The 22,879-nt window shown below is 43.7% G+C and overlaps 1 protein-coding gene and 1 long non-coding RNA gene across 4 annotated transcripts in view; both read left to right on the top strand.

Annotated features, from left to right (window-relative positions):
* The window catches only part of LOC138739063 (uncharacterized), a 65,923-nt gene extending 53,258 nt beyond the window's left edge, over positions 1-12,665 (top strand). Inside the window, exon 4 of the long non-coding RNA XR_011341976.1 lies at positions 12,232-12,665. This is a non-coding gene — a long non-coding RNA (uncharacterized lncRNA). The remainder of the gene's footprint in view (positions 1-12,231) is intronic.
* fgf14 (fibroblast growth factor 14) overlaps positions 1-22,879 on the top strand; it is a 502,771-nt gene that overhangs the window by 414,389 nt on the left and 65,503 nt on the right. The gene's annotated exons all lie outside the window — the stretch shown is intronic.

Below are 22,879 nucleotides of genomic sequence, written 5' to 3' on the forward strand. Positions count from 1 at the left end.
GGTTGAACCAGAGTCACTGGAGCTGAGAGGCATTGCTGGTTAAATAATTAAAATGGCCATGAGTTAAACTTGTGTCTATTGTAACGTGATTGGAAACAGAGAATCAAATCAAAGCTCGGGTTCGCTGCTGGAACAGATAGAGGCTGTGTGGCTGCAGAGGTTGCAGGAGCAGGGGGCAAATTCACAGACACTCATTGTCTCTTAAGGGAGTCTTGCTTTTCTTTCTCTTCATAAAAGATGCTAAATAAAAGTTTACATCTCTCTTTCAGGGAGAATATTTGAAAGGGACCTGAAAGGCACGTTCTTCACAGAGGGTGGTGGGCATATGGAACAAGCTGCCAGAGGAAGTGGTAGAAGTGAGGACATTTGTAACGTTCAAAAGACATTGAGACAGTTACGTGGACTGGAAAGTTTTCAAAATTTAAGATTCCTTTCGTCACAAAATTCATCAACATTTGCTTGTTACAAAAGGCACACAAAGTGGTGCCACTAATCCAAGTGCCCCCACCAGTTGGAGAAAGAGAAGCTAAAGAGTCTGTTCAGAGACACAGAGTGTCTATAGGTTCACCTCCTGCACTCACATAAGAGAGTAGTTAGTGGCACTGATGCACCATCAATAGTCACAAAAGGCTGATATTGTGAAACTATCAGGCATTTATTAACTAAAGACAGGAACTACCATCAACCTCATTGACTGATCGAAGAAAAGAGAAAGGGGAACATGCAAGGGATTATGGGTAGGATCAGTCTCAGGAGGTGTCCAGCCAGCAACAGCCAATCATGGCACCTGTCTTGATGGCAAGCAAAAGTTAACAAATGTGTATTGAAGAAGTTGAAGTAAAGAATTATTGACTTGAGAATTATCCAATTGGATACTGATTGGTGAGCTATTGCCAGACATCCAATGGCAGGGCTGGGGAATGGGTCACTTTGAGGCAAGTGATGGCATGTGAAGTAAGCTTCCAAGAACATCAGGACAGAGGTTGGTGAGAACAGTCCTCCTGGCATTCCAGTGCCCAGATGGTCACCAGTGAACTCAGTGGGACAGGAGTGGATGGAATCTTGAAGCTCATTCTGCAGTTCAGGTGTGCGACGTACCTCAGGAAGAGCTTTGAGGCAATTTTTAGAAATAACAAATTGTTCTGGCAAATTGAAAGTCGGAAGGTCTCCAGCATGATTACTGCGGTGTTGACAGGAACTAAAAATGTGTAAAGATTGTCACTTTCGAAGATAAATTAGATTACAAAGGCTCACAGGAACTACCACCCACTGATGTTAGTACACGTGAGGAGCAGTGGAAGATCAAAGAGGAAATTATTCTTCCAGGACAAGGTATTAGCCAGATGTCATGAACTAACACTCAAAACACATGGAGTCAAATTCCACAGCACAGAAACAAGCCCTTCAGCCCAACATGTTCTTGCTGATCAAGTTAGTCCCCTTTGCCTGTGTTTGGTTTAATGTCCTCACACCAGGCTGCAGACTGCTGGAGACTGGCTCATGGGAATGAGGTGTCGAAACTGGGTGCCGACGGTGAGCTGGGCTCCTGAACGGCCTCAGGTACTGAATGCTTTCTGATTGTATCAGAAGTTGGAAATCATTGGGTTCACTGCTGGAATGGATAGGGCTCCATGCAGTTGCAGAGGCTATGGGAGCATTGGAGGTGAATTCACAGACACCTGGTGTCTTTTAAGGGATTCTCTTTTGCTCCTCTTCTAGGTGGGGACATCAGGCTAGAAGAACCTCTGTGTGCTTTTGCTAGAACCAAATGTTGAAAAATTGTCTATTTGTATACATGAAAATAAAGAAACCAACTCTTGAAACCCTCTAAACCTTTCCTATCCATGTGATGTACCTTTCCAAATGTCTTTTTAATGTTACAATTCTCCCAACTTCTTCCTCTGGCACCTTGTTCCATTTTCCTACCATCCTCTGAATTTCTCCAGCACATTTGTGTGCATCATGTATTGTGTGATGCAGGTGGAATTCCTGATGGACATGGGAAGAGTGTGAGAACTCCACATCGACAGCACCAAAAGTCAGGATTGAACCTAGTCTCTGGTGTGGTGAGGCAGCAGCTCTAACTGCCACACCTTGGTGGTGCCTCATTCAAACCTCATGATCATTCCTGAGTTGGTGACTGCCTCTTTCTTCGCCAGGGACACTAGCTCTGGGATGTTTGTCAGCCAATCTTTTCACTTCGTCACACAAGACTATGAAACCACAAGACATGGATGCAGAAGGTGGCCATTCAGCCTGCTCTGCCATTCCATTTTGAGCATCCATAATCCCATTCAGTCCCACTCCCCTGCCTTCTCTTCATAACTTTCTTTTTTAAAATATATAAATACCCTGACTATTCAGATACCTATCAATCTCTGCCTTAAATACACCCAATATCATGGCCTCTACAGGCCCCTGTTGCAGCAAATTCCAGAGGGCTAAAGAAATTGCTCCACATCTAAATTAAATGAGCACCCTTCAATCCTGAAGTTCTTCCCTCGACTCTCCTATCATGGGAAACAACTTTGCCACATCAACTCTGTCCAGGCCTCTCAACATTTGAAATACTTCCCCCCTCCCCCCCCACCCCCATTCTTCTGAACTCCAAGGAGTACAGTCTGTGCTGTCAAACATTCCTCATATGCTAATCCCTTCATTCCAGGGATTGTAAATCTTCTCTGGACACTCTCCAATGCTAACACATCTATTATTAAATAAGGAGCTCAAAACTGAACCCCGTACTCCAAGTGGGGCCTCATCAATGCCTTTAAGCCTCAATATCACAACCCTTCTCTTGTATCCTATTCATCTAGATATGAATGCATTGCATTCACCTTCTTCAGCACCAACTCAACCTGGAAGTTAACCTTAAGGTACCCTGCAGTAGGATTCTCAAGTCCCTTTGCACCCCTGGATTTTGAGTTTTCTCCCCAACCAAATAATAATCTACCCTTTTATCCTTCTACCAAGGTGCATATACTTACACTTTCCAACATTGTATTCACTTCTTTTCCCATTCTCCTAATCCAAGTGTCTCTACTATCTACTCTTCTATCTGTCTTTGTATCATCTGCAAACCTGTCCACAAAGCCATTTGTTCTGCAATCCAAATCATTAACGCAAAAAGAAGTGGCCCCAACACTGACCCCTGTAGTACACCACTGGTAAGCAGTAGCCAACCAGAATTGGATCCCTCTATTCCCACTCTGTGATATTAGCTCTTTGGATGCCAATGTATTTCCTGTAATTCCTTGTGTCAAAGGCCTTTTGAAAGTCCAAATACAAAACGTCCACTGCATGTCCTTTGTCTAGGCTGCTTGTGGTTTCCTCAAAAATTGCAGTAGTTTGTCAGGCAAGATTTTCCCTAAGGAATGCATGCTGACTTTGGCCGATCTTGTCATGCACCTCCAAGTACTCCATAATCTCATCCTTGACAATCAACTCCAACAACTTTCCAACCATCAATGTCAGCCTAACAGGTTTGTAATTTATTTTCTGCTACTTACCTCCCTTTTTAAATAGCAGAGTGACCTTTACAATTTTCCAGTCCTCTAGAATCATGCCAGGATCTATAGATTCTTGGAAGGTCATTACTAATGCCTCCACAATCTCTATAATACTCAGTTCCTCTACTATCTCATTGTGTCCCATTAAAATTTCTCCAGCATAATTTTCTATTGGTCCGAAATCTACTCTTGCCTCATTTTTCAGAAGAAAAAAAGGAACAGAACCAGGCCATTTGGCAGAATCTTCTCTGTGAAACCTCCATGAGCTAAATGGTTCTCACATCGAGTTACAAGTTCCAGCCTTGTCCCCATATCCCATGATACCCTGACTAATTAGATACCTATCAATTTCCCCTTTAAATTCCCCTAATTATCCTACCTCCACAGTTGGATTTGGCAACTAATTCCACAAATCCACTACCCTCTAGCTAAAGAGATTTCTCCTCATCTGTGGCAAATTGGTACTTTTAAATTCCAAGACTGTGCCCTCTTGTCCTGGAATCACCCAACAGGGGAAACATCTTGTGTTTCTATGAGATCCCCACTCATTCTTCTATATTCTAATGAATAGAGTCCAAGAGCTGCTAAGCTCTTTCCAGGAATTATTCTGGTAAACCTCCTCTGTACCCTCTCCAACCTTGCTATATCCTTTCTAAGAAAAGGGGCCCAAAACTGCACACAGTACCCCAAATAAGATCTCACCAGTGCCTCAGAGTCTCATTAACACCGATTTATTCTTATACACAATCCCTTTGAAGCAACTATGAACATAGCATTTGCCTTTTTTACTGCCGATCCAACCTGGCAGTCAACTTTCAGGTTATCCTGCATGAGGACCCCCAGGTCCCTTTGTACTCTGAGGTTTGAATTTTTTCCCCTTCCAAATAATAATTCAACCATTTATTTCCTCGACCAAAATGCACAACTGCACATTTCTCAACATTATAATCTCATTTGCCATTTCTTCACCCATTCTTCAAAACTGTCCAAGTCTCTGGAAGCTTTTGATTTCGACACTTCATACTCTACACATATCTTTGTGTCATCTGCAAACTTTGCAACAAAACCCTTTAATCCACACTTTTAATCATCAATATACATTGTAAAAAGAAGCAGCCCTAATACCGACCCCTGCAGAACACCACTAGTAATTGGCAACAAAAATAGGATCCCTTTATTCCCACCCTTTCCTTCCTGACTATCAGCCAATGCTCTGCCCAATCTATTATTTTTCTAGTAACTCCATGGGCTCTCATCTTATTAAGCAGCCTTTTATGAAGCACCTTATCGAAGGCCTTTTGAAAATCCAAATACACAATCCACCCTACTTGAGATTTCCTCAAAAAATTCCATTATGTTGGTCAGGCATGATCATCCTTTCATGAACCCACACTGGCTTGGACCTATCATGCCATGAACCTTGAAGGATTCCATCACCTCATCTTTGAGGATCGATTTCAATATCTTTCCAAGTCCCAAAGTCAGACTAATAGGCCTATAATTTCCTTTTTTCTGCCTCCCTCCTTTCTTAAACTGCAGAGCTACATCTACGACCTTCCAATCCTCAGGAACAATGCCTGAGTCTATTGATTTCTGGAAAAATTATTTCTAATGCCTCTACATCTCCAAGGCCACCTCCTTCAGAACCTGTGGGTGCACCGCATCTGGTCCCAGAGACTTGCCTACTTTTAGACCATTCAGCTTACTAAGCACTCTTGTAATCCTGACTGTACTTAATTCTCTTCCCAAAGACTTTGCTACTGTCCTCCACAGTGAAGATTGACGCATAATATCCATTTAATTCCTCTGCCATCTCTTTGTTGACCATTATAAATTCTCCAGCTTCATTTGCAATCTGCCCTATATCTACCCTCGTCCCCCTTTACTTTTTTTGTATATATTTGAAGAAACTCTTAGTATCCTTTTGTATGTTATTTGCCAATTTCCTTTCATAATTCATCTTTTCTTTCCTAATGACTTTCTTTGCCTCTCTGCAACTTATAAAAAATTTCCCAGTTGTCTGCTTTTCCAGTAATTTTTGCTACCCTGTCTGCCCTCCCTTTTGTTTTAGCTTTAACCTCTCATTAGCCACATCTGTGTCATTTTGCCATTCATAATTTCCTTATATCTATATCCTGTGCTTGCTTTATTTCTTGTAGAAATATCAACCAATTCTTTTCTGCCATTCCCCCATCTAGCTTACTTTTCCAGTCAACTTGGGCCAATTCCTCTTTCATACCACTTTAATTCTCTCTGTTCCACTGAAATATTGACATAGCTGATATCATTTTTTTTTCCTTTCAAATTGGAAGCTGAACTCTGTCATGTTGTGATCGCTGCTTCCTAAGGGCTCTTGCCATTTCTGACCCTAAGTCACCTATTTCTCATGATATAATGTGATTCCTTACCAACAGAGCCACATCACCCCCTCAGCTTACCTGCCTATCCTTTTGATACACTATGTATCCTTGGGCATCAGCTCCCAATGCCATCCATCCTTTGGCCATGATTCTGTGATGGCCACATCACATCTTCCAATGTGTAGCTGTACTACAGGATTGTCCACTTTATTTCTTAAGCTCCGGTCATTTAAATACAAAACCATTAGTCCTGTATTGTTACTTTTTTTTGACACTGAGTCCTTGTTGCATTGCAACTCATCACTATGGCTGTAATTTTGCCCTATCTGCCTGCACTTGTGTGCCAACCACCTCTTCCTCTGACTCTTCACTTTGGTTCCCACCCCACTACCAATTTAGTTTAAACCCTCCCCAACATCATCACCAAATCCTCCTTGCCAGCTCCTCTTCAGTTCAGGTGCAACCTCTCTCATTTTGTACAGGTCACCTCTTCCTCAGAAAAGGTTCCAGTCATCCAAGAAGCTGAACCCTTGCCTCCTGCACCATCTCATCAGCCACTAATTTTCTGCACTATCTTCCTATTCTGACCTCCTCGCTCATGGCACTGGAGAAATCCTGCTTTTCAACCTCCTTCCTAACTCCCTAAACTTATTTTGCAGGACCACTATCCCACTCCTGCCTATGTTATTGGCACCAATATGTACCACCACCTCCGGCTGCCTCCCCTTCCCCTTTAAGAATATTCTTAAAGCCATCCTGGACCTAAGCACCAGGAGGTCAACCACTATCCTGGAGTCTCAGCCTGAGCTTTTGTGTAACTCAGATTGCGTGTCCTGTCTGGCACCATGAGAAGTTTCTGCCACCTTAAGCACATGAGTGGATGTTGCAACTGTTGCAATGTAATTGAACCATTGGCCTGTGTAGAGCTGTGACCATGCTCAGATTTAGTTCGGATTCCCTGAGACAAGAATAAGGCAATCATTCTGCAAATTACAGAATATATTTTCCAACAGCTGCTCCACCACATTCTTGTACTGGAATTAAAACAGTTCATTCCTTAATGTCTGTAACCTTCATGGTTAAACCCTGTTTGGGTAGTGTTGCTAACAGGTCATTGTTCTGAAGTGCCGTGTGAACTCCAGTAACTAATTCAGGAGATGCATGTGAATAATGGTTCAAAATAGACAGTGCCAGAGAGGTGACATACCCTTATCTGGGAACCCCACACAGAAACCCAAGGCCAGAGAGTAATTTCAAATACTCGGGTGGAAGCAGAACGTTTGCAGTCTTGGCATGACTCTGTTTGACTGAGTCGAGTTTTATTGCCTCCACAGTTAACTTTCCAAGCAATTTCCTCCCACCTTCACATTGCCCACTTTTCAAGCTTCACCCAGCCGAACCCAGGAGCCACTATTGTATCCTAATCGCACCATCCCCATCACATCTTGCTCCTAGGGACAATCTGCCTGGCAACAGCTCGGGTGTAAAAGTCAGACACTTGTTTTCTGATCTTACCTTCTCATCTATACCTATCCCTGCAGCCTTCTTTCAAGCTCCTCCTCACCTCCATTCCCCCCCTGGCTTGCCGAATACTACTGATATCTATCACTCGCTCACAGGAGGCCATGCCTTCATTTGCCTGAGCCCTGATCCATGGAATTCCCTCCATAAATGCCTCTCTCTCTCCTCTATGTATTTCATTTCCCTTTGTTCCTCCTTTAACCATTTCTCTGCTCTCTCTTTCTCCTTGTCTTCTCCCACATTCCTTCTCTCTTCTCTCTCCCTCACTTTCGCTTTGACTCATAAACCTGTTCTCTTTCTCTCTCTATTTCTCTTCCTCCCTCTCTCAAAACCCACCTGAATATATCTGACAAGCTTCTGGGCACCGATCTCCACGTCTCCTGCTGTGTCTTGGTGTCACTTGCAGTGTGATTCCCAGTTTTGTGAAGCACCTTGGGATGTTTCACTTTATTAAGTGCCTGATATAAATTCAAATTATTCTCGATGAATTAGAGGATGCTCCTTCTCAAGGACAGCCAAGTCTACTTTTTACATAAGACTCTTTCCCTTGATGATGTGGGGAATGATGCGGTGCAATTTAATGCTCAATTTTTAATTAGGATTTATTGCTTCTTGCATTTTTTGCTACCTTGAGAATAAATTTGAAAACGGGGAATAATCTGTACTCATTACCATCAGTTTGGTTCGTGACTGTAGATTATTTATCAGCAGTGTGAGTTGATTGATGAAAATTAAAAAGTTTGAGACCTGGCACGATGCCAGTCATTTCTGTCCCAAGGGAGCAGGGTGCCCTCAGGTGTGACCCATCCAGCATCGCGATGTAGCAGTGCCCAGAGCTGCTTCAACAACTCCCAAATCCACAACCTCGACCACTGAGGAGGACAAAGAGTAATGGGCAGACCGGGAAAGTCTTTGAACCCCCCCTCCCCAACAGCACCATGTGAGTACCTTCATCCCACCGACTCTACCGAAAGGAGGTGCCACCTGCTGTGGTGTTGTGACCTCCCTAAGAGAATGAGGTTTTGAGTGTGGCCGGGTGTTACAGTGTGGGAAACGTTTCACCCAGTTGGTGCATAGTGCCATGGTCAATGGACAGATAGAACCCATAGAACACTACAGCACAGGAAAATGCCCTTCAGCCCAGCTAGTGCATGCCAATCTATTAGACCATAGCACTCCATTCTCTTCCCATCCATGTACCTGTCCAAATTTTTCTTAAAAGTCAAAATTGAGCCTGCAATCACCACTTCAGCTGGTAGCTGAATTTCACCACTCTCTGCGTGCAGAAGTTCCTCCTAATGTTCCATTTAAACACTTCACCTTTCACCCTTAACCCATGTCCTCTAGTTCTTGTCTCACCTAATCTTAGTGGGAAAAAAAAATACTGCTTGCAATTTCTCTATCTATACCCCTCATAATTTTTAATTAAAGAAAATAAATTTAGATATACAGCACAGCAATAGGCCATTATGGCCCACGTGTCTATACCGCCCAACTTACACCCAATTAACCTACACTCCTAGTATGTTTCAAATGTTGGGAGTAAACTGGAACCCCCAGGGAAAACCCACTCAGACACGAGGAGAATGTACCAACTCCTTATAGACCGCACGGGATTCAAACCCTGGTACCAAAAACTGGCGCTGTAACAGCGTTGTGCTAACTGCTATGCCAACCATGCCACCATTTTTGTATACCTCCTTCAAATTTTCCCTCATTCTTTGACACTCCAGGGAATAAAGATCTAACTTGTTTAACCTTTCCCTGTAACTTTGCTCAAGTCCCGGCTACATCCTTGTAAATCATCTCTGCACTCTTTCAATCTATCGATATCTTTCATGATTATGTTTTTCCGTGTTGTTTGTTGAGGTAACCATTGAGAATACTGAGGATAAAACAGAAAATGCCAGAAGTACTCTGCAGCTCAGGAATGTTTGAGGAGAGGTCACCTTTTCATGCCATTGAACCTTCATCAGTTCTGATACGTTAACTCTCTTTCACTCCTCACGGACGCTGCCTGACTTGATATGTCTTTATGGCATTTTTGTTGATGTTTGTTACAGCTTTACAGCATCTGTAGTTTTTGCTCTAAACATTAGGAATGCCTCTGCATTCTCACCATGAATCTGATTGAAGGCATCACCTATAGTCAAGTATCCCCTGACAATAACACTTTGTCATTGTAGATTGAAGAGACGTCATTGATATTTGTGCATGTTTCACTGGAGTGGGACTTGGAACGGGGTGAGACTGTAATCTGCTGGGCTACAGTGGAACAATTTCTGTGCATCACCAATTTCCACAATGGCTGCAGTCTTCTTGTGCTCCAATTACTTGCCCTATTGGAACCTTCCTGGCTGTAAAGGGCCTGTTACCTTATTATCTCTGGCTGCAGAATGTGGGACTGCTCACACGCAGCAGATAATGAGACAGATTAATGCAGAATCAGGAAGCTCACACCATGGTTGTAATGCAATGGGATTGTGCTGACACCGTTATCATCACCAGCACTCCTTACATATTACCCAAAATAGAATAACAACGTTTTTTTAAGGTTCCTCAGTGGCCTGGGTGTATGACTGGCAAAGTGTATTAGAGTACTTCTGGCACCACCGTATCTGCCCTTGAGAAGGTGATGGTGACTTGTGATTGGGGTTCCTTGTTCAGGAAACAGTAAGCTGGCACACAAGTGCTCAGGTCATAAGGAAGGCAAATGGAATTTTATTTCCAGAGATTTGGACATTAGGATTAGGGTGAGGGTAGGCTAGCACAATTAGTGCAACTCTATCGCAGCTCGGGTTCAATCTATGCTGTTGCCTGCAAGGAGTTTTATACTTTCTCCCCACGTCTACATGGGTTTCCTGTGGGTGCTCTGGCTTCCTCCCACCCTCCAAGGTGTATGGGAATTGTAGATTAATTGGTGTATTTGGGGAACACAGGCCTGGAAGGGCCTATTATCATTGCAGCATATATATATTTTAAAAATTATAGATACAAAAATCTTGCTGCAACTGTACAAGGCACTCATCCAATGACATTTGGAATATTTAAATAAAACTGGTCCTAATTTTCTTTTACAACACAGTAGAAGCCAATTTTGGCCGTTGAAACCAGTGTCACCCAGTTATGCCCAATTAACCTACCGTCCCTGTATGTTTTCTTTTGGAGGGTAAGAGGAAACTGGAGCACCTGGATAAAAGCCACGCAGGCCAAGGGAGAACGTACAAACTCTTCACTGACAGTGGCAAACTCTAACCTGGGTCGCTGATTCTGTAATAATATTTCACTAACCGCTGCAGCACCATTAGTGTACTGGTTAGTGCAATGTTATTGCAGCTCCAGTGACCCATGTTCCAATCCGGCGCAGTCTGGGTTACGTCCGGATGCTCTGGATTCCTCCCACGTTTTGAGCCGCATGGGATAGGAATGTTAATTGGTCACACGTGTGTATTTGGTTGACATGGGCTTGGGGACCAGGAGGGTTTGTAACCATGCTGAATTTGTGCAAAGATATTATCTCACTGGAAGCAGTTGGCAGGGAGTTCATCAGGATGATCGTGGGTTTGGAGCTGAAAGGATTAAAAAAGTTAGGACCCTTCTCACAGTAGTGTCCCTAACATTGTGCTCCCTTAGTACTGTCCCTCACACAATTCTTGGGCAGTACTGTCCCTAACAGAGTACTCTTGAGGTACTGCCCATAATACATCACTGCCTCAGTATTATCCCTGACACAGCACTCCCTCAGTCCTGTCCCTGACCCATCACTCCCTCAGTCCTGTCCCTGACCCATCACTCCCTCAGTCATGTTCTTAAGTGCTCCATCAGTACTGACACTTAAACAACACTTCAGCAGTACTCTGCCTATCACAGCATGACCCTGACACAGCACTCCCTCAATACTCTTCCTAACACAACGTTCCTTCAGTACTGTTTCAAACCTGTAATATCACTTTCACACCCTCACACTCTCCACAGCAAAGTGATGGTTTACACTTCACAGTACACCTCCCAGAAATCTGGTGGTCCACCTCTCACACTTGCCTTTCCCCGGCAATGCAAATGTACATCACACTGCCCCATCAGTGTGGTGGTACACCCATCACACTGCCCCCCAACGGTGTGGTGATACACCACTCACACTGCTCCATCAGTGTAATGGTACACCTATCAACTTGCCCCCATCAGTTTAGTGGAACACCTGTCACACTGCCTCCCAGTGGTGTGGTGATACACCACTCACACTGCCCCATCAGTGTAGTGGAACACCTGTCACACTGCCTCCCAGTGGTGTGGTGATACACCACTCACACTGCCCCATCAGTGTAGTGGAACACCTGTCACACTGCCCCCCAGCAGTGCAGTGGTACACCCGTCACACTGACCCCCAGCGGAGTGGTGGCACACCCGTCACACTGCCCCCATCAGTGTAGTGGTACACCCATCACACTGACTCCCAGCAGTGCAGGTCTCCTCCTTCCTGTCCAAATTCCCTGCCTTGGAGGGAAGGGTTGTTGACTCTGACGAGAGTGGCTTATCACTCACCCCTGCAGACTGCAGTATTCCCTATCAGTCACTGAAACTGAAAAACCCATTCTGCCGTGGTAGGTCCAGATCTTGCCTCTGGTCTATTTATCCAGTCACTAAATCACAATTCTACCTTGAGCCAAAAAAATTGTGTCCAGGCTTTCAGCCAATACATCTGCATTTCTAAATTTATTCAACATTTCCTTTAAAGCAGATCATGGTGAAGTGAATGTAAACAAGTTATACTCATGCATGAGAAATTAATTTCCAGTACTGATTTATCCTGCCTATTATAGTATTCTTGTCATCCCTTCCAGCCTGATGGTTTTGACATCCCCTCCAGAACATCTTGAAAACAGTTGACTCAATCTGAGCACAATTCTGACCATATACAGCAAAACACAATCTGCTGGAGGAACTCTGTGGGTCGAGTACACATCAGTGGGAGAAAGAGAATTGTCGACGCTTTGGATTGGAACCCTTCGTCAGGACTGAAAATACAGAGGGGAGAAAGCTGGTGTTAAGGCAAACTAATTCCCCCATTGTGCAGTCTGAAATTTCAACACCTCTCTAATTGAGGACTATTAGATGCTTCACCAATTCCATCCAAGCCAACAGATGCAGAGGTCCTGGGCCCTGGGATTCTTCCCCCAAACCTCTCTGAACCTCATTGCCCTTCTCTCATCCTTTTAGACAATTTTTCATACAGTGAACAAACAAAGGCTTGGACAAAGACCTCTGTTGCTGGACTTCTTGTGGATCACTTTGATTTTTATACCTTTTTGAGGCTGTAAGAGCATGGAAAAATGAATTCTACCTGCACTAGAGTATGAGGTTAATTTGAAAGGAATGAACAGTCTGGGAGAGTAGTGGTAGGTTTAAGGGGCATTTGGAATTGTCCTTCTTCGCCCTCTTGCCCTCTTCACATTTCACCTCTCAGCATTTTTCTCTTCTAACCCCCCCCTCCCCACTTTTAGCTTCCTATTTCTCTCCTTCCCACCCACTTTCCTTCTCCCCTTTCCCCCACCTTTTTATTCAGGTATCTGTCTGTTTGTTCTTATTCGAGACAAAGGGCTCAGACCTGAAACATCGACTGCCTTTTACTACATGACTTGTTGAGTTTCTCCAGCACGTTTGTGTACTGCAGAGTGTTTACAGGGCTTCAATTAATTAGATTCAGGGAGGAGGTTTGTCCATGTTGAAGTGTACAAAGCGTGGAGAACATTGCTGGTGACTGCGTTCCACTACACAAATTTGGTTGCACATCAGAATCTTGGAAGGAGAGCAAGCCACAGTTGTGACCATATTGTCCATTGCACACAAGCTGAGTGTCTCTACCTGTGGGGAAGTTAAATCCCAGGGGCCATCAACACAAAATGATCTTCACAAAGCTCCATGAATTCAAAAGAGAATTTGCCTCCCCGGAGGGCAAAGGAGAGTGGGGTCCCGCGATGGATGAAAGGGAAAGCTGGACAAATGGGGGAGAGGAGAGAGAGGGAGAAGTCATGGAAGTGTTAGAAAGAGTAACTTGCTGGAGCTGGCACCTGTTAATTCTGGTGAATTGCCACCATTCACTGGACAAGGACTGATTAAGGATATGGATTTCTAATGAGGAGGTCATATTTCTCAAATCTAATTGAGATTTTTGATGATGTGACAAAGAAGGTTGATGAGAGCAGAGTTGTAGATGTATATATGGATTTCAGCAATGCATTCAATAAGGTGCTGCACAAAATGCTACTCTGGAAGGTTAGATCACATGGGATCCAAGGTGAGATAGCAGAGTGATATTTTTCAGACTGGAGGTCTGTGCCACAGGGTTCAGTGCTGGGTCCATTGCTGTTTGTCATCTATATCGAAGATTTTGATGAAAACATAATCAGCAAGTTTGCAGATGACACTAAACTGTAGACAGTGAAGAGTTGCCAAAGATTGCAGCAGGATCTTGATCGGTTGGGCAGGTGATAAAATTTAGTACAGAGAAATGTGAGGTGTTGCATTTTGGGAGGTCCAACATGGTTAGGACCTGCACAGTGAACAATAGGGATCTGGGGAGTGTTGTACAGTGGAGGGATCCAGGTTTACGGGCACATAGTACCTTGAATGTGGTATCACAGGTAGATAGGGTGGTCAAAAAGGCTTTCAGCACATTGGCCTTCATCTATCAGAGTACTGAATTTAGAAGTTGAGAGATCATGTTGCAGTTGTGTAGCGCATTGTAGGGCTCTATTTGGAGTATTGATTCAGTTTTGGTCTTTGTGCTATAGGAAAGATGTTGTCAAGTTGGAGAGGGTGCAGAGAAGATTTATGGGCCATTGCCTGAACTCGGGGGGGACTGGGCTATAGGGAGAGGTTGAGCAAACTAGGGCTTGGAGAGTAGGAGGATGAGAGGTAATCTCACAGAGGTGTAAAAAAATCATATGTGAATAGATTGGGTGCATGCAGAGCCTTTTACCCAGAGTAGGGGCATCAATAACCAGAGGACATGCATTTAAGGTGAGGGACGGGGGAGATATTTAACAGGAATCTGAGAGGTAACATTTTTACACAGAGGAGAGTGGGCATATGGAACAGGATCTTGGAGGTGGTTGAAGCAGGTACTCTTGCAATATTTAAGAAAAGAATTGGACAGATACAGGGATAGGATGGGTTGAGAAAGATATGGACCAAATGCAGGCAGGTGGGATTAATGTGGGTGGAACATTTTGACCAGCATGGGGAAGTTGAGCAAAGAACCTGTTTCCACGTGTCCCAATGTGTTGCATGGGAATGCTATCCAACAAATTCAGTACCAAACCACGTCGTAAATAAAACACGAAAGTCTGCAGACACTGTGATTGAAGTAAAAATACAATACTGGAGAAATTCAGCAGGGCAAATAGTCCTTTATATAGCAAAGATAAAGATACATAACCATCGATTCGGGCTTGTGCCTTACAGCAAGGTATATGTGACCTTGATGAAGGGTGATTAATGAAATTATGTATCTTTATCTTTGCTATATAAAGGACACTGTTTGATTTGCTGAGTTTCTCCAGCACTGTGCTTTTGTCCAAACCACGTTGTGTTGTGACCGGTGGCCAAGGGTTGTTGGAAGAGTTAGGCGTCAACTTGAGAGGAAAGAGCATTCCGAAGAGATTCCAGAACTTGGGACCAGTTCACAGTATAAAAAGCTGGAATGTTTCTAAGGTTAGGATAGGAAGGATGAAAGACTTTGGGGCATCATAGAGCGAGGGACAGAGCATTGAAAATGAAGGAGGATATTTTAAAACTGAGGGGGTAGTTTTTGGTACTGAAGAAAGTCAGGATCTGTGGGATCGGACTAAACGTGGTGTGCCAGCTGTGATCTTACTGAACGACAGAGAAAATTAGATGGGCAGGATGGCAGTTCGTGCTTCTGTTTCATATGATCTTAACAGAGTTAATTATCATCTAGTGAAATCATCAACAGGGATCATCTCACCCACAGTTTTCACAGAGCAGATTGCAACTATGACTTTTTTTCGCCTGCATAATGAATCTTTCAATAAGGAAATCCCCCATAGCAAATCAGGTTATCGCCCACGCATTAATACCATGAACACAAGTGGCTTCTACAAAAATGTGCTGCAAGATTCAATGAAGCTTGCTTATCGATTCCAGCCTCTGGGAGCGTCGATTTACTCCACTATAAGTCACCCTGAACAAACTGCCTCGTCCTCTCCCCTTTACTTGCCGTTAAATGGAGGGGAGGCTGCAGCATACCCTGAGAGGGTCGGTCCACTTAGCAAAAAACGTCTCCATCAGAGAACACAGCCTCCCTCCAAGTGCACAACTGGTTTTAATTATTCATCTTTCAGGACCTGGGCAGAACGATGAGCTTGCAAAAATGGAGGGATTCTGATAGGTCTGAAGTCAGGAAGGTTGCCACAGTGATGATAGTGTCTCTGTCATTTGTTGAGTTTGCTCACAAAATACCATTGCTTTCTGAAGTTGTCTTAAAGACAAGCTATGACCTTTGCCAATGGATCTGAGCACTATTCAACCATCCGTGAACTGACCCACTTCTAGCCTTATGGTGGAAGGAAGGCCATTGAAGATCCATGATCAGAATTCCTTAAGTTCAATGAAGAGACGCCTTGATCCAATGGGAAAATACCAAATTGAGAGAGGCCAAATTGTGACATTGTTAGCCAGGAGCTGGAGGAGTTAGTTGGGAGTAGCTGTTATCAGGCAAGAGCAACATCTGACATGTGAGAGTTGTTTAAGGTCCAGTTAATTAGAGTCCAGGACCAGCATGTTGCAGTAAGAGGAGGCACTGAAAGAGAAACTTGGATGATAAGAGAGGTCCAGTCAAAAAGATAAAGGAAGCCTGTCTATAAGGAATAGGAAAATAAAATCAGACAGGGCTCTGGAAGATATAAGGGTAGCAGGAACAAGCTTAAGCAGGCCATTAGGTTATTCAAAGGGCCATGAAATGTCCTTTGTGAGTAGGACTAAAGAGAATCCCAAGGTGCTTCATACTTGCATTTAATGCAGGAGGATGCTTAGGGAAAGGGTAGGTCCACTCAAGGACAAAGGAGAGAATTTAAGCTTGGAGTCAGAGGAAGTGGGTGGGGTACTAAATGAGTATGTTGAGGAGAAGGATCTGGAGGACAGTGATAGGGAGCTGAGTGTGGAGAACTCTCATGTGTTGGTGTTGGTTCTTTTAAAGAGCCTTAAAGTGGGCAAGTCCCTGGGGCCTGACGGAATCTATCCTCAGTTATTGAAAGAGGGAAGGGAGGAGGTTGCTGAAGCCTCGAAGAAGATCTTTGTATTCTCGCTAACAGCAGGTGATGTCCTAGACTGGAGAGCAGCCAGTGTTGTACCTTGGATCAAAAAGAGAAACTGGGAAAATTCAGGAAATTCTAAACTGATGAGCCTCACATTCAGTGGTGGGGAGAGTAATGGGAAGGATACTTAGAGAGAGGAAAATTATGGTCAGATTTGGGACAGTCAGCATGGCTTTCTGAGGCGTAGGTCATCTCTTAACAATTTGATTGAGCTGTTTGAGGAAGTGATGAAGGAGGTTGACTAGGGTTCGGCAGTCGAAGTAGACTACATGGACTTTCGTAAGGTGTTTGACAAGGTCCTTCATGTTCAACTGATCCAGAAGGTACAGATGCATGGGATTCATAGCGAATTGATAGTTTAGAATTTGAATTATCTGGCCCATAGACGATGGAGTGTGGTGGTGGAAAGGTGTTTTTCGGGCTGGAAGTCTAAGACCAGTGGTGTTCTGCAGGGATCAGTTTTTGGACCCCAGTAGTTTGTGATACATATAAATGGTCAGTAAGTTTTCAGAGGACACAAAGATTGGAGGGTGTAGAGGATTAGCACAGAATATAACAGCATATAGATCAGTTACAAAGATGGGCAGAGAAATGGCAGATGGGGTTTAATGCAGACAAGTGTGAAGTGTTACACTTTGGGAGGTCAAATGTAAGGAGAATGTCTGCAGTTAATGGAGGAGCTTGTAAAAGTATTGATCTGCAGAGGGATCTGGGAGTCCAGGTCCATAGCTCCTTGAAAATGTCCTCGCAGGTAGATAGGATGTTAAAGGTGTATGGTATCTTTGGCTTCAATGGGCAGGGCATTGAGTATAAGAGTAACAAGGTCATCTTGCAACTATATAAAAGTTTGATCAGGCAGTTCTGGTCGCCCAATTACAGGAAGAATGCAGTGGCTTTACCTGAAGAGGTTTACCAGGATGTTGCCCAATTTGGAGGGAATGAGTTACGGGGAGAGGTTGGACAAACCTGAGTTGTTTTCTCTGGAGCGTTGGAGGCTAAGGGGAGACCTGATAGAGGTGTATAAAAGAATGAGAGACATTCTTTTGGTTAAAGAGTCAGAATATTCTCCCCAGGGTAAAATGTCACACGCTAGAGGAATTTAAGGTGAGAGGAATTGTGTGTTCTTTCAAAGAGAGTGGTGGGTGTTTGGAATGAACTGCCACGGCTAGTGGTGTATTAAATGCTGGCCTCTTACTCTTTTCTGATCAGATATACATCAAGCAAATTGAGCAGGTGTGGAACAACGAGAAGTTAATATTGAACCCAACAACGCATCAAAGCAGCAAAGAAAAAAAGAATGCAGAAATTAATTATCAAAGAACACTGAAATTATTCTTTGCATTAGGCGAAATGACATAGTCTGACAGCATAGAAGCAGGCCCTTTGGCCCATCATATCTGTGGTGAAAATATCCTCTAATTACTCCCACTTAACTCCCCCCCCCCCCCCACCCCATCAGACCCTGGTGCTTTGTTGGACTTTAGCTGTTTGATGGCTTTGATGACCTAGTGAAGAATAGGGGGAGCATTGAGCTCAAACAATATGGGTCGAGGGTGTACTCTGCCCAATGCCACATCGGTGATGGTTCCTGGTCTATTCAACAGCTTGTAGAAGTGTTCTTGTCATCTTTTCATGTGCTCTGACTTCTCAATGATGGATGTTCTGCCTTTGCTCAGGAATTGTGAGGTACCTTGCTTTGATGGCTTCATAGAAGCTCCTTGAGTCATTGTAGTCAGCAAACGCTTGGAACTCCTTGGCCTTGTTTGCCCACGACTGGTCTTTTGTAGCTCTGAGCTGCCTCTGCAAAGTTGATTTTGCGCTTTAAAAGGCACGTTTTCTGAAATGAGTTTGGGTGTCTGAGAAGAGCTTGGTATGCAACTGCCTTAGTCAATTTTATTTATTGTTCATACCATGTTCGCACAGAAGGACATGATAGAATTTCTCCAGGACCACAGAGCATATTTACATAGATGTAAGTTAGGAAAGCAGTTAACATATTACAATATTAAAGTATTAAGACGTATACCAAATCATTCCAAATTGATTCGTTATGTGCATGGTTTCATAACTCCAAAGGAAATGGGCCAATGACAATTTTTCTCAAGCAAAATATTTCAGTAACAATTGGGTCTAGAGCAGTGATTCTCAACCTTCCCTTCCCACTCACATACCACCTTAAGCAATCCCTTACTAATCACAGAACATTTATGGCATAGGGGATCCTTAAAGTGGTATGTGAGTGGAAAGTAAAAGGTTGGGAACCACTGCTCTACGGGGTCTTGTGGTCCAAACTAGGCAGTGATAGCTCTTAGAAGATCTCACGCAGATTGGTTGTTCTCATCAAACCTGCGCTTGACTTTCCCCAAGGTGTCCTGGGCAGTGCTGCAGACCGTTTCTTTGACAGCATTCCAGTCTCAGTGGATTCTCAACCAGTCTGCTTAGCGCAGTTTCCATGGAGTATTTCAGGGCTTCAGCACACTCACGGTGTTTCATTTTGGTGGTGTTCAGCTTTTTGGCTGGTTGGGCAGCAATGAGTCTGCATGAAGACTGATCTGACCACACCATTTGATGATCAGTTGAGTACTCAGCTCCATGCTTAACTCTGGCGATACGAACGTCAGAGATGTGGGTGATGACGTAGACAATGAGATATCAGCTTTTAGATCATAGATGCATCCATGTGTATTTGAGCTTGTTTGGCAATCTGAACCGTGTGTTAGTAATGCAGTTTGAATTCTGTGCACATCGGGAGAAGCAGTAGACCCGTTACCGTTACTGTTGCTGATCCCTTGGTGTCTGATCACACCAGGCCACACAATGGACTTCTTTCCAACCCGAGCATGAAAGTCTCATGGCAGCAGCAGCTTATCAGAAGTTGCCACGATACTGATATAGTGGTTTTCAGATCACTATAAATTGCCTTTTTGACTTCACTGGGATTAATCAGAGAGTTGGGGCATAAATGTTGACTATGGTGAGGAGGTCCTTTCCTTGCAGAGGTATACACACCAGTATAGAATGGACTGGACCTTGCTAGAGTGATACAGTTCACAACATGGACCATTAGGTGTTCACCTGCACCCTTAGGCTGCAGACACATTGTGAAAGAACTTGCTGGGAAGGTGAGACAATAACGGCACAATTAAACATCTTGGATCTCAGCCAGTAGCAGGGCAGTGAGCCTCCCTTCCCACCAAAGAGGTTTAAAGATCGAAAAAGAAACAGAAACAATTGAGGAAACTGGAATAATTAGAGGAAACTCGAATGCAAAAAGTGAAGGAAAAAAAGGTTCAATTGAGATGGAAGATAATGGCAGTATTTAAAGTTTATTTGAGATGTTCCCAAGAAAATTAACAAGCTTTTAGGGGTGAGTGCACTTTTTCTGGGTCAGGGAGGTGGGTTGATTTTGTATAAAAAATTATCACATTGTTCAAAGGTGTTGTTGAACTAGTAATCACCCACACAAATTTTCTGTTATGTTTATTTAACAATAGAGGTGTGTATCCAGCAGATTCTTAAAATGAAGGTTAGAGAGAGAGGGAAATGAGCAGGTGACAGGGCAATGCAATCGGGTGGTAGGTTTGTGAGGCTCGCAATTCACAACTGATTTGTTCGTCCTCAGTTCTTGCTTTCCTGCCCATGCCCCACATTCCCTGAGTTTCCTCTGGTCCAAAGCAGCTTCAGTCTTGGACTCAATGAGAGCTCTCTGAGGGAGAGAACACCAGAAATTCACAGCACCCCTGAGAAATGGAATTCCTCCTCAGGCAACCCCTTCTTTTGAACCTGTGCTTCCACAAGAGACAACATCACCTCCACACCCACCCTTCAGACTCAATGAGAATCATATCCGTTTCTGAGAGATAGAGTCACTGAGTGGTACAGGCTGTTCAGCCCAACTTGCTCACTCTGTCCAAAACATCCCACTCAGACCCACCTGTCTGTGTTTGGCTCATGTCCATCTAAACCCATCCTATCCATGTAGCTATCAGTTTTTTTCCTGGAACATTACAATAGTACCTGCCTCCATCAGCCCATTCCATACACCCACCGCCCTCTGTGTGAAAACGTTACTCCTCAGGTTTCTGTTTAATCTCTTTCATCCTCACATTAAACCAGTCCTCAGGTGACTGACTCCCCTACTTTTGGCAAAAGAATCTCTGTGTCCACCCGATCTAGTCCTCTCATGATTTTATATACCTCTATGAGATCACCCCAGCGCTCAAGGAATAAAGCTCAACCTCTCCTATAACTCAGGCCCCCGAGTCCTGGAAACATTTCTTGTAAATCTTCTCTGCATCCTCTCCAACTTGACAATATCTTTCCAAAAGGGGCCTCACCAATGACTTTACAATTGCAACATGACATCCCAACTTCTACACTGATAGATGAAGGCCAATGTGCCGAAAGCCTACCTGCTTCTCTCTTCAAGCACACTGGCTGAACTGCCGAGCTCTTCCTGCATTTTCTGATTTCCAGCATTTGCAGATTCTTTGATTTCTCCCTCCTTATTGTAAAAGTTTGCCTCCTTAGCGACCTGCAGGACCTGTGTGTTTTACTTTTGTACCAGGATGCCCAGATCCTCTGCACCCATACCATTCTGTAACTTTTTCCATTTGAGCATTATCCTTCTTCACCAATCCTCTTAACTCCCACTCACCCATATTGATCTGTGACTGCCAGATTCGGGGCACTCACTTAACCCTTTGTGGCTTCTTTGCGTTCTCACTGACAAATTGTCTGGTCATATTCACCTTTTTGTTCCTGGCTATGTGCAATGAACAAGTGGCAGCGTAACCAGTGGTATTTGGTTAGCTATGACTTGGTTTGGGATGTCCTGGAGAATTGCAAGACTTACAATTCCAGCAATCTTCCAGCAATCAAAGAAGTGATATCTCTCCCCACAGTTTATATTGGGTATGTCCTTACTTCTTCAAAGAGTCAGTCAAAGAGAGGTCCAACACAGAACTAAGTCACTCAGCCCATCGACGGTTCCCTGACCATTTATAATAATTTTATATTAATCCCAATTTACCATACGGTGAGCCCTCATGATGCACCCTATGCAGGGCTCAGGTGAGAGTGGGAGTTGAAGCCAAGGAATGGCTGCAAGTTTATTGGATGGTCAACAAGTTTGATTGTCCTACTCTAGTTTATGGTGCACACATTAACACAAGAGTTCAACGATGATACATCTCTGTTGCTGCGAGGTCCGAGGGAAGCAGATTTCACTTCTGTGTCACCATTGAATTATTCGTGGACCAGGCAAACTAACTTGCTTGAAAAACTATTTCATCTTCCTTTGACTCTCATGCATTTTGTTGTTTGTGCTGCACAAGTCAAATGATAAAACGCCATTATAATTATAATTTCACGCTCTGGCATTCTTGATACTACCAGGGAAAAAAAAAATCAATGATAACTTTTGTCGCTGATTAAGTAGATTGCAATGTGGGACCAGTGACAGTCACAAACATTCATTAGAATGGTCACCAGTCAATACCTCATGCTCAGAAATTAAAGGGCTTTGTGCTTGTTGATTGAAATCAAATCAATATAAATTCTGGGAGGGTTTATTACTTTTCCATAAGAATTCATTTTTTTGGACCAGGGCATTCATTGCCTATCCTTCATTGCCCAGCAATTGAGGGGGCATTGCAGAGGACAATAGAGAATTAACCACAGTGGGTAAGTCTGGAGTCAGATGCAGACCAGTCCAGATAAAGGCACTGGAACTCTTCCCTGACCAGTGAACTAGCCGGGTTTTCATGATGGTGATTAAATTCTCCATTCTGCAACCAATCCTGAAAGTCCCCAAGATTGAATGGCTAATTTCCACTGTCAGATGAGGCTTATGAGACCAATGTACTCTCTAGTGAGTCAGGAAGTTGAGGGTTCCAATCCCATACCTGAGGAAAATTGAAGGAGTGCTGTTCTGCCAGAACTGCCTCCTTTCTGATGAGACACTGAACTAAAGACACATCCAAATGTATGGGGTCTCAGTGGCAGCAAACAGCAGGACAGTTGTCCTCGGTGCCCCATGAATGATTTTAATCCTCTTTCCAACATTACTGATGGATTGTCTGCTCATATTCGTCTTGCTGTTCCTGGGACTGTACAATGAACAAGTGGCACCATAACCAATGGAATTTGGCTA

The sequence above is a fragment of the Narcine bancroftii genome, chromosome 7 (genome assembly GCF_036971445.1).
Source record: "Narcine bancroftii isolate sNarBan1 chromosome 7, sNarBan1.hap1, whole genome shotgun sequence".
In the NCBI taxonomy this organism is placed as follows: Eukaryota; Metazoa; Chordata; class Chondrichthyes; order Torpediniformes; family Narcinidae; genus Narcine; species Narcine bancroftii.